Raw genomic sequence first — 18,078 nt, forward strand, 5'->3', positions numbered from 1 at the left:
CATTATATGCTATTAAAAACCTAGGAAAAATACTAATTCTGTTGTTTGACACTTTTCATAGTACAAAGCAATTTCATGCTCATTTTTATGCTATAGCTTGTCATTTTTGTGTAGGATAGTTTACTTATCCAAATGCCATGAAATTTTTATGGTAGTCTGTTTAGGGTAGTAGTATGTTACTGTAATTTTCTCAGATTTTTAGGAGCATCAGAAATATAGGTTGCTATTCAAACCTATTATTAACTAGGGTTTAAGCAAGTGTTGCTTTAAGTGTGATTAAGAAATTAGTAAAGCTTTGGTGTATCTTTGAAGCATTTCATAAGATAGGTTAACTTAACATATTAATAGTAGAAGAGAATGCAGTAGATGACATGTGCTTGTAGTATAGTTCTTAGATGATGTTGACTACCTTGTATTTCTACATATCCATCGCATTCATCTCCTTCGATGCACCATTTGCATAATCCCTTACGCGCATTGCATCATACAGGATCGCAAACCAAGAACCCAGTCGTCATACCCGAGGAGCCCGAGGAGCAGCTCGAGGTGCAGCAGCAGGAAGTGCCAGAAGCCGACGAGGAGGACGTTGAGGAACTTCCGGAGTGCCCCGATCACCGTCCGAGCTCCTTCGAGAGAGGCAAGCCCCGGAGCATTTTTCTCCCGGTTTGCAATAATTTAATTAAATGCTTTACTTTAATTGATGCATTACGTTCAGGAATTGTTTGCAACCGTTGCTGCATTATACCTTGTTTACCTTTGTTATACTATATCCTTGTTACCCTGGTATCCGCAGTCGAGTCAATGCTTAGCTGGCTTAGACCGGTAGAAGTCGGGTGATTTCCTGTCACCTGTGAGCTATAGGTGGTTACCTGGATCTGCTTGGATGACTATGAAGTCATGGTATAACTAAGTGTTAAATGAAGTTGAGACCGGACGGAGACTTGCAGAGTTTTGGACTGTAGTGTTTCCGTCTGTGTCGATTAAGGACCGACCGTTGTTGGGCCTCGAGTCATGTTGAACGCATGCCTTACATTTAGCTGGCCGGATAAAGTACCTTCCGACCGCGAAGCTGGGAGATTTTTCGGGCCGAGTAGATTGCCCGCAGCGCACTGTGCCGAAGCAGGTGTGGTAGGACACGGGGGCGGGATGATAAGACCAAAGTGCAGTCGGTCGGCCCCCGGGTACATGTGGTTCCTGGCAAACTCGAGATACCTGGAAAGTTGACTCGGTGATCAATATCTCACTTTAGCGGGTGAGTGAGATTTGTGTAAGGAATAAATCACCAGCTGGTTAGGAATCGATTCAAATCGCTATCGCTCCTGGATAGTGAGCACTTGACTTGAGTGACTTCATCGTAGTAAATGTTATGGAACACTTGGACAGTTATAATGAATATGACGGTATGGAAGTTGCTTAATGATCATTGGTTATCATTATCTGCTTAATCACATGTTTACTCTAGTATAGGTGCAAATCTAGTTGACAGGTTAATAATAATTAATTTGGCCATAATGCTTTTAGAAAGGTTCTTGAAATGCTAAAAATGCTTCTTTTGCAAATGAGTCAGCTACCCTACTATAAAGTCCTTCATAATCCTTGGTGTCATTTATTTTCGGTTATGTCGGGTAAGTCTGGCTGAGTACATTCTCGTACTCAGGGTTTTATTCCCACTTGTTGTAGATGGGCAGATGTACTACGGCTACTGTATCAACTGCCTATATCCTGCGATGGGTGATGCTTAGGACCATGGGCATGGTCATTCCTTACGTCTTATCTGATGCTTTTGTTGGAGATGATCATTCGCTGGCACTATATTTAAACTCCGCGTGAGTGTGTGTGTGGTTTGAACAAATGACTTCCGCTACTTTTATTCGAACTGGTTTTGTAATAACTATGTTGAAACTCTGATGTATCCGTGATGCAAACTTTTATATAATATGTGATGGTGACCGCTAAACTTATTACGATCATGGCTGGGACACGAGTTGGTTTGAAATCCTTCGTGATTTCATGGACTACCGGGTTATACGGGCTTAAGTTCGTGCAATCGTCTGCTCTGGTGGATGATTTTCTTACTTAATTTCGTATAATTGGTCGGTTCTGTTACATCGCCCGTGCTTGGAATCCCAAGTCCGACGTGGAAGCACTCACGAGAGGGATCATAAGTACCTTCATCGTCAGAATCAGAGTAGCCAAAGCAATAGTCACTTATGGCCAGGAAGCAACGCATGGTTTCGTGGTCGTGGAGGTCGGAGAAATCCGCTCCAGCCCATGCCTCGTCCTCCTCCGAGGAGTCGGCGTGGGTGTGGGTCGATGCGGTGGTGTCGAAGTCGAAAGCGAAGCGCTGGCGGCGCTCCGTGAGATCCGCGTGAGCGGAAGCGTAGGCGTAAACATAAGAGGTGGTGGCATTTCTCAGCCCGAAGGGGTATGGAGAAGGTGCCGTCGCCTGGCTCTGCTCCGCCGGAGTTGGCTCCTTAGAGAGTGGTGGAGCGGAGCTTGATGTCGGGGGGTCACCGGGTGCTACCGGCGTTTTTCCCTTGTCCAGGCTTAGGCTAGACAGGTCCCCAACCAGTGACCTTGTGCCAATAGCTGGTCGTGGGATACCATCGGAGAGTGGCGAATCGCCCTGGGTTCGCGTGGCATCGAGGTGATCCTACTCGCGTCGTGCCTGGCGAGCGCGGCGAGAGCGGCCGCCCGGGCGCCGCCTGCGCCTGGGCTGCCGGTGCGTGACGTCGTCATCGGCAGGCAGGGCTCGGGGTGTGAGAAGTACCATGTCGTACTCGTGCCCTAGAGACATGAACTCCAGGCTCCCAAACCAGACCACCATGCCAAGACGCAGCGGTCGTACGGGGTCTGCCATCCGGAACTTGTTGGGATGACGGAACTAACACGCAGAGGCCCCTACCTGGCGCGCCAACTATCGGTGTTTTAGACCAGGGGATCCTCAACCAACTAGTGAATTTGTACTGCGTGTTCCCAATCCTAGATGGTGATACAAAGAGACACAAGGCTTATACTGGTTCAGGCAATTGGTGCCCTACGTCCAGTCTGAGAGATCGATCTTGTATTCCTTGCACCAAAGTGCTTGTAGTAGAGGGTTACAAGCCAGGTGAGAGAGAGCTAGTCCCAGGTCTCGGCGGGGAGTGATGTGGGCTGCTTGAGACGTTGCTCTCAGGCGGCAGGGAAGTGTGCGTGTTAAAGGGTGTTGTTCTTCGTGAGTGCCTGTCTCCCCCCAGAAATGGCCCAAGTCCTTTCCTTTTATAGTTTGAAGGGAGGACAAGGGTAGTACATGTGCTAACTATACGGCGTCATGCGAACAGAGGCGGCGTGTCCGAGCCCTGTAGCCTGTTCCTATGGCGGTGTGGTCGTCAGAGTGGTCCGTCCTTGGAGCGCTGGGGCGACGTGCTGGTCACATCTGATCATGTGCGTCATGGGAGCTCCAGGGCTGCCTCGGAGCGGGTGCGGTGGTCAGCGTGCGGGTCGCTATGGATTGACTACGCGCGAGGTCAAGGCTCGGTTGGTGCTGAGGCCGAACCGCGGTGGGGGTCTCGGCAGACGTGAATCCCGAGATAGCCGAGACCCTGGCGTAGAGTGCCGAGGCCTAAAGGGAGCGGTCGATCTGGTACACTGGTTCGGAGGCGATGATGACCCGGGCCAGACTTCCCATGCCGCGTTGTCTTCGGGGCGGGGATTGCGGGGCATAGTGCGGGCGTTGATCATGGGCACAACGCCAGAATATAGTGGCCGGTAATCCTCGTCGCGCTCTGTCTCAGCCGGTATGGTGTTGATGCGACTTCTTGTCCCGTCAGCCACTCCGTGGTGTCGAGCCGCCGTCCGGCTGAGATCGCGGGAGTGGTTGACGCATTAATAGGACGTGACATGTTGTCAGGAAGACCGGTCGAGGTGGGAGCGACGGGTTATTGACAAGCCAGCCTCGAGTGATACGGAGAATAGCTGTCTCATTCGAGGCTGTACGCACGGGGCCTCGGGCGAGACGGAGATTGGGCTCCTTGTCGAGGCCTTCCGCGAGAGGCCTCGCGCGAGGCGGAGATTTCGTCAGGGTGCCGAGACCTCCCGTGCAAGGCCTCAGACGAGGCGGAGAGCCGGTGGGCTCGGACGGGGCCGGTGATGAACCCATGGCTTACCTTCTGGCTTCGTTGTTGATGGGATTTAAGTGACTCTTTTGGTGTACGCTCGGGGTACCCCATTCTATAGTACCCGACACTGCTATTTGGATGTATTGGTCTACCTTTGTTTGGATGAATCTGCCGGCCGCCCGATGGTGGCGGCGGCGTCCTGGACGCCTCTGTTTTGCGTGTTGAAAGGAAAAAGCAAAACAGGGCGAGGGGAAAAGCTTCCAGGCGGGGCGTGGGCTTGGCCTCTGGTGGGCCTTGTCCAGGAAGCGCGCTTGGCGCGCACCCGCCGTAGCCCTTCATGCGCGCATGCACGACCGCTGCTTCCCCATGACCAGGACGGAAACGAAAAAATGTATACTATTGGATTTCCTGATATGAAGTGTGCGTGCGGCGTGCTTAATACATGCACGACCGTGCATTAGTCGTTTCCTTATGGTTTTCTAGAATTTTTAGAATACCATAGACATTTTTACGTGGTTTAAAAATCTTATCAAGCATTTACCGGTTTTTTCACTAAAAACACAAAATCTCACATGGTTTTGAGAGTTAGGGGATGTGATGTCTAATTTTAGAGTTCGATGTGAAAATTTAGATGACCGCAATAGTGAAGGAGCTAAAATGGACGTTAAACTATCTCGCAAATTCAACTTTGGGCCTGTTGCAATCTCGGTTTTCAAATTGTTGGAGGCCTTGTTGGGCCTCCGGACCTCCGTCATCTACCTAAGTGAGGATTGGTGGATTTCCTCAAAAAAAAAAGTGAGGATTGGTGGAGGAATAATAAATTAACTAGCAGGAATCCCATGCGTTGCCGCGGGTGCAACACACGAAGTCAAAAGGAAAAGGTCGTATTGTAGAACAGACAATGGGCCGAGCATGATTTGAGCAACGGCACGTTGATGTCTAAAGGATAAATGTACAAAGAGCAAGAGTGGGCATTACACATAGTGAAATGTTCCTGATAAGAGTTGAAAAGTAGGCTAACATGCTTACTGAGAAAAGTACCGCATGATTTGCATTTATATCATGCGTATAAAATATATGATGAATCGAATGTTAGACCAAAACTTCCATGTGGCTCCAGTTTTTTGCCTGTAATTTTGCACACAGAGGAGGACAAACAAAATACTGTAAGATCTGGAGATAAACAACAATCTTGAACTCTTGCCTCTATTTTTCATCTCATTCACTGGTAGTCTGGTCCCTAGTATTTGGTCAAAAACCTTCATGTATGAAAAGACAAATAAGATTTAATATGTATGCACAATTCACTAAAAAATGAGGAAAATAAGAAAAGATAATCACTAAGGATAACATGTCTGTAGTAAATAAACGAATCGAATAAAATAAGAGTAGACCTACAACAACAGAGCCAGAACAGTCCATCCACCCAGGTAGCAAGCTTAAAAGGTCATACAGCGCCTGGTAGGCAAATTGAGCCCATATACAACCTATATTTATGTGTAAAAAATGGTATTTGGTATGGGCTCAATACTGCAGTATAAGGGGTCTATGGCAATTACAGAGTGACATGAAGTGTCCAGGCATAGGCAGTTGTTGCTTGTTGGGATAAGGAAATATAGAAACAAAGCTGAATAGGTTGCATTTGGCATGGGTTCAGTGCTGCAGTTGTTTGGGAAATGAGTCCAAGGAGTGTGAACTGACCGAAAATAATATGATCAATTGGCAACTAAAAAGGTAACTGAGGAAAGGAACTAAAAATAATACAGTATACACTAAGATTTACTTGGGCCATTTCGAAAACAATCAAGACTCAAGTTTTAATGTTGGAACTAAGAAAAAAAAAGTGATTTGAAGTGAATGCACCAAATTAGTCTAAAAGGCAAAAAAAACTGATTTGAAGTGAATACTCTGTCACCAGACATAGTCAAGACTTCTGTTATTAGGATCAGGATAGCACGCTTGATCAAGTACTGCGACCGGTTTATCAATCGAGTAATAGAAGGGAATCCTTGTAGCTGGATAATAGCAACCACATTGAGTATGATTATATGAGCACAAAATTTTTCTTCGGAAATCAGCATTGGTCAATGCATCAGATGATCAGGTGCACTCACAGCAGTACAACGTTAATATAAAAGTACGTCAGTCTAAAGAAGGAAAATGGGAAAGATTGTAATAAAATTCACCTACGTGGATGTGAGCTTGAAAAAACTTGAATTTTACAATTTTATTGAGTATGGCATGACGTACCCATGTGCTAAAAACATTGCTGGTACACAGCCAAAATTTCAAAATTGCCAATATTCATCCTTGTTAGGGTGCATCACTGTTGATAACTTGAGGCTGTAAAATAATGTTCTCGTATGTAAGGTGGAGCAGGAAATTATATTGGTGAGGTATTATTGATCACATTTGGACGGGTAATGGGAAGAATAACCTGAGAAGAATATCACGAAATTCCATTGAAACTGGTCTTGTTTTGCTAGGCTCATGTAAAATTATTATTATGTATGAAAAGGTTAAGGTCCATGCTTAGTAAAAGCAAGCAAAATTTGGTACAGGACATGTAAAATGATGCTGAGTTAGTGGTGAATACAAAATAAAACACTCTGGCATCAAGCTAAGGGAATCATTAGCTTCTGGCATCAAGAAATCATTAGCTTTCATAGACGATGAGATCATGAGAATGTTTATAACATGCGACATACTCACATGTGATGGGAATTGCAGTGGTTCTAACATATACACATCTAGGTTTCATCAAATGATCAGGAATCAAATGCTAAGTCGCTGTTAGCATCAGTCTTAACAGTATAACTGAAAAGCATCTACAAACAATAGACAATAGTGCACATAATATGGTCATTATTTTGTATACCTGGCTGGATACCCTTGCAATATATTATCAGTATAGCTATGGTATGGTGAAGCCTTTACACAGTACGTTCATGGTAGTTTAGCCATCTTAGCATGCATAGACAATCACAACAACAACAACAACAACAAAGCCTTTAAGTCCCAAACAAGTTGGGGTAGGCTAGAGTTGAAACCCATCAGAAGCAATCAAGGTTCAGGCACGTGAATAGCTGTCTTCCAAGCACTCCTATCTAAGGTTCAAGCACTCCCATGCATAGACAATAATAAATCAAAAATATATGCTCACTGTTTGTCTGTCATTTGAAACAGCTTGGTCCTATATGTGGCCACTCTGAACTGCTTCCGTGCTGCAAGTTTGCAAGTCAACATTATTCAGCTATTGATTGGTAGCATTGCCCGCACCACAAAGCAAAACCAACGGATATTTATGTAAATGCATACTGAAGCTGCAAAGATAGCACCTGAGGTGTACATAAGCAGCACATAGGAATAGTTAGATGAGTGCAAGGCGCCGAACTGACGCAAAATTAGCAAGCAGAGCCCTTTGCACATTTCATCGAGCACTTAAAGGGCACAGAGCACCAAGAGAAAAGGAAACAGCAGATGGGGAGCTCACCGTGGTCAGGGATGAAGGAGAAGCAATCGAAGACACCTACATCCCATATATGATAGGAGATTGAAGCGCAATAGAGAGAAAATGGCAGTTTACCTCGCCGCGGCAGATCGGGGCTCCGGTGCCATCCGCGTCGTGTGGGGAGGCGCTCGCTCGGGCGGCCTTCCTTGCTCCGGCCGGGAGACCCGCGCCCGCGCAGGCCGCAGGTGGCCTGGTGGTAGGCGCGACGGCGGCTCAGCACCGGGACAGGCGCTCTGGTGCGGGAGCGGCCCTGGGGTGGACACGATGGCGAGCGGAGTCAGTGCGGGAGGTAGAGGGAGGCGAGAGGGAGAGAGGAAGGGAGGAGCTTGGCGGCGGGGGAAGCGCAACGAGGCGCCGGGGCCTGCCTGTCGCCTGCGTCCGGCCGGAGCGGCGGCCCTGTTTTCCCTGACAGCGTGTGGGGCTGGGGTAGATGAGGCTGGAACTTCGCGGAAGGTTCCATGGAGGAGGTGCTCTGCTGGGCGTTGATTGGGAATCGAAGGGATAGGAGAAGAAAATCCCCAGTCGTCGGCGATCCACATCCACCCTAACCCCGATCATGGCCGGCCGATGGTGGCGCGGCGAGATCGACGGCGACGGAGACGGCGCTAGCACGAACCTATCCGACGGCTTTGCGGGTGGGCATGGCTCGCAACAGACGCGTGATTCTACGATTCATGTACGGATACTACGAGGAGGCGCTCGACGCGCTGGAGAAAATTGCTACTATAGGATGCGAAACGATGGGCTTCATTATTATAGAACTCCGATCATCGACTTCGCTAAAATGACACTTGAAACGTTGGCACTTCGTTTTAGATGACATTTGGTGTATTTCTTGACTTTGGTAATCAAAATACATGTATTTTGCTCTGAATTGACTCTTTTACCCTTCTGGCCTTACGTATCATTTTGCATGAGCCCGACGTGAAGCCCATCTTCCGACGTTTTGTCTGACCGCCGCCGCCCACCCAATCCTCCTCGACGCGCCGCCCATGGAGGAGACGAACTCGCCCCCACCGGATCCAGAAGGGCCGCCGGCCGCCTCTGCCCTTACCGCGCTGCCCTCGGGCGTGGCCGCGTTGGCCGGCCCTGGCCTGGCCGCCTGTGCCCTAGCCGCGCCGGCCTCTGGCCCTGCTGCTCGGCCTTCAGGCGTGGCCGCGCCGCCCTCTGGTGTGGCCGCGACCGCCGCCTCTGGCCTGCAGGAAACGTTTCTGCAGATGAACGCATATTATCTGCATCAAGTGCCAGTGAAAATGGTGAAGTAGTTGGTCCAGAAGACATTCCTGTCAGCAGTAGTTCTGAACTGGTGAACAAGACATGCTTGACTGACCATGGCCTGCAGGAAAATGGACATACAAGTGGCGATATTTTTGTGCCATCTCAGGCAGCCTCCACGGAGCTAAGCACAATATCTATGCAGGATATCAGTGCACTCAGTGAAGTTGAAGAAATGATGCAAACCGAAGATGCTAGTGCAGAGGACATGACTGCAGTACGCAGCATTGATTGTATTGAAATGAAACAGGCTATCAACAATTCAACACTACAGCAAATGATACATATGCAGCTAATGTTGAAGAAAAGAAGCCGACTGAAGGCACCGCTGCAGGGATGAATGAGGTGCGACAGACAGATTATGTTGAAGAACAGACACAAGCTAGCGACACAAAGGAGTTGAGCACAGTACAGAGCATAGGAAATTTTGAAGAAAATAAGCAAACTGAAGGTACTGATGCAAAGGAGACTAACGCACGGTTTAATCCAAATGACGTTGGACACAAAACACAGACTGCAAAGGAGATGGCTGCAGCAGAAAGCACATGTAGTGTTGAAGAGAAGCAGCAGCTAAACATCATGGTTGGCCAAGATGGAAGCAACAACAAGCTGAATGAAGAGATTGCATCGACAGGTGCCAAGCTGAATTCAGGAAGAGTTCGTGTCCCACTGAAGGTCCTCGCCGAGGCAAGCATGGAGAACCAAGTGAAGAAACCCAGCACCAAGGAACGAGTGTTGTCGTTCTGGCGCAGGGTGACCAAGTACAGTGACTTGTCAGTGAAATCGGGATCACCCAAATCTGGCTCTGATGACCATCATTGGAGCTCCCCAGCCAAACTGCCTCATAAGGACGTTGACAAGAGGAGTTCCAAAGAAAAGAAGTAGCCGTGGATGCCGTTTATCTGCTGTCACTCCGTGCGCTGATGCCCTCCTCTCTCCGTATAATATATTGCATCAGTCGACAACTCTACATGTGCCGCTGTAACTAATGCCCAGGCCAGGCGGGCGGCGGCAACAGCCACGCAGCCCACGTAACTGCCCGCCCACTCTTACGTAAATATAATTGAAGGGCAATACGATCATCTCATAGCAAAATACATGTATTTGAAATGAGAAAAGTGATTAAAAGGACCAAATGTCATGTAAAACAAAGTGTCAACGTTTCAAATGTCGTTTTAGCGAAGTTGTCGATTGAAGTCCTGTAATAACAAATCACATTGTTTCGCGTCCTATAATAGCAATTTTCTCGACGCGCTGCCGCTGGAGCGCATACCAGCGCTTGGCCCGCGCCTCCTTGACGCCGGCGTCTGCTTCGGCTTGGGGGACCCCGTCACCAACATCATCGCCAACACCCTCTTCTTCATCTCCAACGAGAGCGTCGAGCCGGTGCCCGTGCCCGACGTCGCCGTCGCCGGGAAGCGGAAGCGGAAGCTCTCGCGGTCGCGGGACGCAAGGGCGCGGGTCGAGATCCTCTCCAAGATTGTCGTCGGCGACGTCCCCTCTCCTCCGGAGGCACGGACCATCGCGGAGCGCTCTCTAGAAGGCCTTGTCACTCTCCTGACATCGTATTACCGCTACCTTCCCAGTGGGATGCGCTGAGGTACCTCTGCTTGTCCCGAGCCGATCTCCTCGTCGCCGTCCGCCGGATCGAGCTAGATCGCTGCCAGCGTCGCAAGGACAAATTCTGCATCCACTCACTTGCCATCAGGACGGCTCTCAAATGCGCTGCTCTGTCAGCGAGGCTGCCCAGTGCTGATGCGTTCCTCACCGGCTCGGCTGCGCTAGTGTTGGTGTCTCACCTCAGCCAAATTGTGTCGAGAAAATTGGAAATTTGCACACCCACCACCCACACACACACATCAAATTCGTGGGTTTGGTTGAAATGCTCTTATAAAATGAGTCCAACACGTTATAATGTTATTTTAATATTTAAATTCACTTTTAATATTTTTCATTCAAAATTTTAGCCTGAACTAACCATTTTGCCCCTGAGCTCATTGACCCCTGCCCCCCTCTCGGTCACACGGTCATGGCAAAGAACAGTCCCATTGGAAACCTGACCGACGCTACGAACAGAAAGAAGAAGGGAGCTCGAACGCAAGAACAGGAAACCGCGGCTACAAAATCGACGAAAAACTAGACCAAATCAAAACAAATCACGACCAAACTTTTCACAGGCCATCACAAGGGAGTTGGTGAGCATACTCTAAGAGATCATCGTCCAATTTCAACCCAAACTCTGGAAAAATTAGATCATAGCCAAGAACACGAAAAACTCCCCAAAAACGAAATTCGTTCAATTTCTTCGTGCTCGACTCGATTCAATCAAATTGACTTAAGGGGTAGCATCAACTCATGTCATAGCACGAATCTGAGCAAAAAAAGAACGAACTAAATCGGTCTCAAAATGAAGAATCGAAGCAAGAACGAGGGAGGGAAAAACTGAGAAAAAAACTGCAAAAATAAAATCACAGACACAATCCCTTGAATCCCACACAGAGGTGTTAATGTGATCTCATCAACGGAGACTTTTTTATCTTTGAGGTAAGTAGTGTCATTGCCAATTGGTGTCGTCCTTTCACATATAAACACAGAGAAGGCAAATATTGGAACAACAGGCATTCTAGGCCAAACCCTAGAACACGAGTCAAAGTCATCGAAGGGAAGAATCAGAGAGGCAAAAGCAAAATCCTAAAATACAAGAGAAAACGGGAGCACCTGAGACTGCTCTGTGCCAACCGCGGCACCGCCGAGACCCAACGGCACCGGGCACGAGCACCATGAGCGGCCACAGCAGGAGAGAGGGAGAGGGGGAAAGATGAGGACGACTGGCCTGCAAGGCCATGCCTCTGCCCTACCCTACGCCGGCCGCGCGCACGGCCCAATGGTAAATCAAGACGAAGGGAGAGGGAGAGGGGAGGGGGCGCCCGCGCTGAGCCACCGCCGCCGTGACGTGCCACCTCACCGGAGGATGGCCAGCGCGACGGGCCCGTACGGTGCGCCTGCACACCGGGAGAGGGGGGAGAGAGAGGCAGCGCGACAGAGCCACGCCGAGCCGGGCTCGCCCGTCGCCGGGGCCCACGGCCACGCACAGCGCAGGGAGGCCGCAGCGTTCGGGGCCCGCCGCAGCGCCGCCACCTCGGGAGAGAGAGGGAGAGGGAGAGAGGAAGGGGAGGCGACGGGAGCGAGAGAACGAGAAGGGGAGAGATGAGAGGACATGGGTCAATGAGCTCAGGGGCAAAATGGTCAGTTCAGGCTAAAATTTTGGGTGAAAAATATTAAAAGTGAACTTAAATCTCAAAATGGCATTATAGTGTATTTGACTCATTTTATAAGAGCATTTCAGCGAAGCCCACAAACTTGATAGCATTTGGGCGAAGCCCAGCTGCCATGAGGGCAAAATTCCAATTTTCTTAATTGTGTCCACAGAATGTAGCATCTCGTTCAAGACGTGGCCAAGATGTCTGGACTGCTGGAGAAGCCACTCAGGATGAAGAAGTCCAAGGATCGTATGGATCTTGCTGCTATGCGGTATCATCAGTATGAGATGAAGGTTTCACCCATGCCGATACAATCAATGCGAGGCCTTCTTCTTGACAGAATCCATTTTGTATATCTCAAAGCAATTTCTGCTTTGCCAATTGAAGATTTCTAGAGTCGGCACCACCGTGACCTCCTCAAGGCCGGTTACTGTTATGGTCCATTCAATCCTATCTTCAATATCATTGTCAATTCAATCCTATCTTCAATATCATTGTCAACACTATCTGGTACGACACCGCATTCCCTGCACCAAAAGAATTCAAGCTCGACATGATTTGCACTCGGATCCTGCTGAGTCTCGGTCCTTGGATGGTCTCATCCACTTGTTGCTTGCATGTACTTATAACCTGAGTGAACATGATGCGATTTTATTATTTACTCAAGAGTAATCTAGAACTTCCTCAAGCAATTGGGATGGCAAGGCAGATGGATTCGACACAACTTGCTATGATGCTGCTGCTTACAAAGCTGCTGCAGATGCATCATATCATCCTGAACCTGAGGCATATGTGAAGTTTGCGATGGAATCGCTTGCAGGCCATATTCACAAAGTTTCTGGGTTGATGGGGTCAAGGTACGGGGTTGCGGTACGTGGTACGCTACTCGTCAGAGATTTTTACACTTTGGGTCGAAAATGAACCCGTGAACTTGGGTCAGGGTCGACGAACCCGGGTCAAAGGTGGTGAATCCGTTTTATGTGACTATGGTGCAGGCTAGTGTCAATGAACTGTTGACTACACAAACACTCTCTTCCTACAATATTCTTCAACTCTCCGCATTGTTCTCATCTTCAACAAGCTATGTTTATGAACCACTGGAGGCAGTGGATGAACCGACAAAGGACGCCTTTGAAATGGCTTCAAGCTACGAAGAGAACTATCTCTCTCAACATAATTTTGTTCGTGAAAAAACTAGAAGTTATATTGCAGAAATATAATGAGCAAACTGAGGTTAGATCCTCTTCTATTCTCTAAGGACTTCGAGTAAATTTATCTTTTCACCTTGTTTATATCCTGTAATATCACCAGAGTGCCTATTTATTTATTTTACATGTGTGACTGTAGGAGCCTTATGAACTCAGTTTCATTTGCGCTGCAAATGGAAGTGTGGGCAACAAAAAAAACTTCAGGGATTGGGTGAAACTTCATGGATTTACACCCATATTCACATGTGAATTTTTGGGCAAAACCAAAAGATGGAAGTCTTACCCTTTTTTCCCAAGCTATTAATGACGATGAAGATAAAGAGCATCACTGGTCGTTTTGTCAGCATGTGTTAAGTCTCTCAAAAAATTGTATGTATTTAATTACTGCACCAGATACATCTCATATTTTAAAGCATTTTCTTAAAATACGAATTTAATCCTTATATTTCTACGCTAAAGCTCTATATTAATTCTTCTCATATTTTTTTCTTAAAAAAACTCGTTTACTGTGAGTTTGAAGGGACTAGGATTCTGCATCCAACTAACAATTTCTTTGAAGGCGACATGGATTTTGAGAAGATGGCTTTGGGGAGGCATACTATCAGCAATGCACGAATCATTAGTCACAGGGATCTTATAGCTTGTTTGGTGGGCATACTTTCAGAGGACTACATCTATTTTGATCCAGTTATAGACACCAAGTTTATCCAAGCTATGAACATGACTGCTTGTTCAATGAATCTGAACTGGGGAGATGAAATTAGGAGGGTGAGTGTTAGCAACCAGGTAGCTGTGAAGATAGAAAGCTAGAAAGCTAGAGAATCAAAGGATCAATAGGGATTGGAGAGGAAGAAGAAGAAGAGTAAGGAAGGAGGAGTTCAGAGTTTCTTTTAGAACAGAGGAAAGTTTCCTTTAGAAGAGGGGGAAGTTTAGGATAGGAGTTGATTACAATATTCTTGATTGATCATCTCTCTCTCTCTCTTAGCCAAGGGTAGATATAGTACTCCATACATGGGCCAAGCCCAACCAGTAAAGGCACGTAGGCCCAAGTCCTAAACCCATTAGCTATTACTATTAGTAGCCCAGGTACCTGACAGTGAGACAAAGTGAATATAAGAGCATATAACAAATAGATACATTTTGATGCCTTTTTCTTGGTAGGGTTGTATTTAAAATTTAGCATCTAAGTGTCACATTTTTGTGTGTATATATGTCTATAGTAAGTTGAGCTGGATTGGGGAATGTTGCTGCTGTCTGAGCTCCAGGTGCCATCGCGGAAGGTGCATAGGCAGCAGCAGCAGCAGGATAAGCTTGTGACCCACCAGCAGGCAGCAGCAGAATAATCTTACAGACCGTTTAGATTCTTTCATTTGGAGGAATTAAAATCTACTTAATAAATTAGGCTATTTGGCTTGGAATTTGACATTCCACTACTTCCCAAAGTTCACATATAAGTCTATCTCAAATTCATACGGTGAGAGTTGAAAATTGATTCTATAGATCACTATTCTATGTTTCTACATTACAACTTATAACACGCTCTTCAACTCGCTCCCCTACGGCAGAAATGCAACACATAAATATCGTTCTCGTATAGCCAATAATAATATACAAATATATTCCATATACAACCATATTAGCATCTCAGTGTCACATTTTTGTGTGTGTATATATCTAAATTATGATTATTAAAATGAATTTAATTCAAGGATCCAAACGGGCCTTACTGATACGAAAGATGATTGCTTCTACAATTTCATCTCAAGCACAAATTCATCTTAGAGCAACTTCTGCTGTGCTGTAGCTCATTAGCATAGCATTTATCTTGATCGTCGATTTAAATATGACAAACACAGAAACTTCCATTTAACACGGATACGATTACCTTGAACAAGTGAAATCAGAAGGCACTTATCCTCAAAGAACACACAACAACCGATACACAGTTAAGCAAACAAGATTTTTTTTAAAAAAATCACATCTATTGACCTTATCCCTAATTGCTTATAATGCATAACAGGATGGGAAAATTACCTTTCATGCTCCCACTTTCAATAATAATGATCTCAGATGAAAATGTTATCTATAAATCTTTAGGTCACATTTAGAGCTAAAACTTTTTTCATAGACCATAATACAAACATCCAAGGTTGTTTGAAAAAATAAAAAAACAAAATTAAGAACTTCAAATAAATATTTGAGCCTCTAAACGATCTCAAATAAAAGAAATTATCAACAACAAAAGTGTAGATCGTATTGGGAGTTACAAATTATGTATAGCCTATGTTAACATCATAGGTCGTTTGAAAAATTCAAAATCTGATAACTTAACCCGAGCATTTGAGCCTCTATAAGATCTTAAATAAAAAAAGTTCCAAACTACAAAGTTGTATGCCGCATTAAGCTCTATAATTTTTATATAAAGTTTGTATTGATCTGACTTTATATGAAAAATATACTTTTTTATATATAAGAGAATGAGAGAGATCATGTGACATATGGTCCCATCATCACGTCAGCAAAGCTAAAAAAGTACTTTAACAACGTGTTCGGCTGGTCTACTACTGGCTGATCTAACCTACTGCTGGTTAATCAGCGATTTGAATCAGCCCACCACCAGCCAGCCAAGCATCAGCTCAAGCATCCATTTGAAAGTACTCAGTTCAAATCAAATACTAGCACCAATCAACCACACCAATTCAAAAGTTGGTGCCAAGTAACAGGCCCATTCAAATACACGCCCCACAACAAGTATTCACATTAACACATACCAGTTACTAACTACCAGTTCTAATAGCACTTCATTACAACTCAAGTGTGCTTCCAAAGCCATTGAAATAACAGTTCATTACAACAGCAGTACATATCACAGTTGTCTCATAAACCAATTTACATGCATTACAACAGTTATTGGAATTCCTAAGAACCCATTATAACAATTCATTACAGCAGTACATACAACAGATATCCATAACACTACTAGTTGGGGATTAGTGGAGCATTTACAAAACTAGTAGCAGTTGCAAAAAATATGTGCAACAACTACAGAAACATGTGCCTTCAAATCTGCGCATGTACTCCACGTACAACAACATGTACCTACATTGGCATACAATCCTACTATTTTTATTTCCTACCATTCCTCTACATCTAACAAATCTATACAAAATTTGTACCATTTTCAAGACACATAAGAATAAGCAGGAAGCTTGTTTCCATGCAAAAGTCGCTTACCCAACCATCACTTGGTCTTGTTGCCATCCTCCAATCCACTTAGACCTCTCCTCCACCACACGGCCTCACCTACAAGTGCACACATTCAAATCGGATCCACATACACCAGTAACTTCACAACATGTCAAAACATGCTTCTATCCATATTGCCATACTACTATAATTGAACAAACAGTGAAACGTAAATGTATCAAAATTGCTTCTCCTATGCAGTAGCATAAGTGGCCTTACCTGTGCACTACATAGCCCATAGTTCCATAGCGATCCAATCTCGCACTCGTGAGATAATCATCACTTTCAATTGATGCCGCCCATGCTGACAGGTTGTAATCTACTAGGCCTATGAATGTTCCTCGCCGCAGCCCTTCCTTCGTTTTCACCCTCCACAAAATTATGCAGAGCAAAACATGCAACTACCACCTTCACTTGCTTATCTCTCACATATTTTGGTACTCCGTCCAAAATGTGCCACCGAGCTTTAAGCTTCCCAAACGCCTAGTTCCACAACATTGTGAAGCCTTAATGCTGGTAGTTGAACGTCTCCATATATCCTCTTCCGCCTCTCTGCCTCTAAAGTCATCAAAATGGTACCTTGTATTCTGATATGGCCCCAAATATCCTACACGCACAGCGTATCCAGCGTCCACCAGGTAGTATCTTCATGCAATTCATCAATCATTTCAACCATTAATCACAAAAGGTATTCATACAATCTGACAATGTACTCCACGATAAAACAAGATTACCTGCAAGGGGATGCGGGTAATCTGGTCACCGCATACACTCCGTCAGCACCAACATGTCATGAGAAGACCTCGTCGTTCCTGCACCGACATATGTGAATAGGCCGTCCATGTCCACTATCCCTAACACATTCATGGTAACATCTCCTTTTCTATTCATGAAGTCCAACCATGACTTGTGACTAACTTTGACTTTGACGTGTGTTCCATCCAAAGCCCCTATGCACCCGTCAAAGTAGGGTCTGAATTCGTTGAATCTAGGATGGATTGTTGTGTACACCGGATCCTTTGCCGCAACAACCGTCTGAGCAAAGGAGTACATGGCGTCTGCAACCTCACCCATCTTCTGACTAACTGTGCCTAGACCCCTCCCAAATCTTTGGGTTATCTGTCTAGTTGGCTGCTTTGTCGCACACACCCACATGAACATAGCTAATGACTCATACGACTCAACCTATTGTGAACTACCCAGCCCATGATGATGCACTAACTTATCGTGCAACTTCAAGAAAGAGTGAGGATACATACGAAAGTTGTCGAAACACTTTTGTTCGTTCTGCAAATTTGCTTCCACCCATTATCGCCCGATTATATCTTTGAATGGGCATGGAGGATTGACCACAGGACCTCGCCTGGAAAATGCTAGTGCAGCAACAACAGCTCCAAACCCCGCCAGCTTGAGAATTTTTACCTTGAGTTTCTTCTTGGCGCCATCACTCGAAGTTTCACAGCAGAATGTTTAGTGCTGCT

At 46.0% G+C, this 18,078-nt stretch overlaps 1 long non-coding RNA gene and 1 pseudogene across 1 annotated transcript; one reads left to right on the top strand and one right to left on the bottom strand.

Annotated features, from left to right (window-relative positions):
- Positions 1–4,992: 4,992 nt before the first annotated feature.
- LOC136471246 (uncharacterized) lies at positions 4,993–8,312 on the bottom strand. The gene is made up of 3 exons (XR_010761970.1): positions 7,684–8,312; positions 7,261–7,321; positions 4,993–6,440 (listed from the first exon to the last, which is right to left on the bottom strand). It is a non-coding gene; the product is annotated as an uncharacterized lncRNA (long non-coding RNA).
- A 4,031-nt stretch (positions 8,313–12,343) lies between these two features.
- Positions 12,344–13,363, top strand: LOC136468641 (uncharacterized; annotated as a pseudogene).
- The last annotated feature ends 4,715 nt before the right edge of the window (positions 13,364–18,078 follow it).

This window comes from Miscanthus floridulus, chromosome 8 (assembly GCF_019320115.1).
Source record: "Miscanthus floridulus cultivar M001 chromosome 8, ASM1932011v1, whole genome shotgun sequence".
Taxonomy (NCBI): domain Eukaryota; kingdom Viridiplantae; phylum Streptophyta; class Magnoliopsida; order Poales; family Poaceae; genus Miscanthus; species Miscanthus floridulus.